The sequence below is a fragment of the Galeopterus variegatus genome, unplaced genomic scaffold (genome assembly GCF_000696425.1).
Source record: "Galeopterus variegatus unplaced genomic scaffold, G_variegatus-3.0.2 Scaffold46075, whole genome shotgun sequence".
In the NCBI taxonomy this organism is placed as follows: Eukaryota; Metazoa; Chordata; class Mammalia; order Dermoptera; family Cynocephalidae; genus Galeopterus; species Galeopterus variegatus.
In genome coordinates, this window is record NW_007772186.1 from 1 (window position 1) to 1,450 (window position 1,450).

The 1,450-nt window shown below is 36.6% G+C and overlaps 1 long non-coding RNA gene across 2 annotated transcripts in view; it reads left to right on the forward strand.

The window, feature by feature from the left end:
* Window positions 1-1,053: 1,053 nt before the first annotated feature.
* Window positions 1,054-1,450, forward strand: part of LOC103584171 — a 2,502-nt gene continuing 2,105 nt past the window's right edge. For both annotated transcript variants that reach the window (XR_549940.1, XR_549941.1), the window contains exon 1: window positions 1,054-1,158. This is a non-coding gene — a long non-coding RNA (uncharacterized LOC103584171). The remainder of the gene's footprint in view (window positions 1,159-1,450) is intronic.

The following is a 1,450-nucleotide window of genomic DNA, read 5'->3' on the forward strand; positions in this document are numbered from 1 at the left end:
TTTTTTTTAAAGTCCTCCATACCATGCCCCCGACCACCATTTTTAATCCATTCAGTAGGGCATGGTCGTACAATCTAATCACTTCTTCAGCGCCCTGCCTTTCGGTTACGATAATAGGATCTTCCACCCTCAACAGCTACACTGGGGATTAAGTTTTGGGGGAACATTCAACCCAAGGCAGGTGATCTGTTGGAAAAAATCACTTAGTGTATTCTTTTGACAGGAAAAGAGTTTATCCAATCATTAGCTAGTGCACAATCATGTAGAAGGGACTGGAAGAATTAATTTCGTTTTGGGCTTCAGTGTGTGGCTAATATAAGCAATTAATAGTGGAGAAATGATAATTTGTGCAATATTGGGACTTGTATCTTAGGATCAACTTTCCATCTTTGGGGTATAATTGACAATAAAAACAATATATTTACTATGTACAACATGATGTTTTGTTATATGTATACATCGTGATTACCACAAACCAGCTAATTAACCTGTCCATCACCTCACTTCACATAGTTGTCTTTGTGTGTGTGTGTTTGGTGAGAACATTTAAGATTTACTTTCTTAACAAATTTTGAGTATACAATACAGTAGTACAGTATTGTTAACTGTCGTAGTCACCATACTGTATATTAGATCCACAGAACTTAGTCATTTTATAACTGAAATTTTGTATCCTAACCAGCATCTCCCTATGATCTCTTCCCTCTAGCTGCTGGCAAGCATCATTTTAATTCTGTTTCTCTTTCTGAGAGTTCAACTTTTACATTAGGATCTATTTTCAACTGTTGAATTCCATGCTGTATTAGAATGCATTATGAGGTGTGAGTAGATATGCATTTGATACTTATAGACCTGTCATTATTTATCACTTCGTGTGATGTATTTTACTGTAAGTTAGAATTTTATCTCCTACATAACTAAGTGCAGCTGTTTGAGGAAGGCTATTTATAGGCAGAGTTTAGTATCTGTGACAGTAAATGAAAGATTTTACGTTACACAGAAAATATTGCTGATTCTATTTTTATTTTTCCTCTTTTCTTTCCTGCATTGTAGTTTCAGATTGGAGAACTGGCAAATACCCTGACGAGTAAATTTGAATTCCTAGGCATTAATAGACAGTCCATCTCCAACTTTCATGTGCTGCTCTTACAGACTGAGGTAATTTGGCCATTTTTGGTATAATCAATGTTTGAATAAAAGGCTGTGTGTTAGGAATTTGTCTCACTTAAGTTTTAATCCGAAATTTAAATTTTTAACCTTGGGTGCATATTTAGTCCACTAATCCAGGAAATAAAACTATATAATAGTCAAAGCAAAATACAAGTATAATTATGAAGATAAAAACTGAGTGTGTGGACTGGTTCCTGCTCACTGGCTGAGCGAGATGTGGGTGCAGCACCAAGGGTTGCGATCCCGTTGCCGGTCCCGGTCCGGTACGGGTGCAACACTG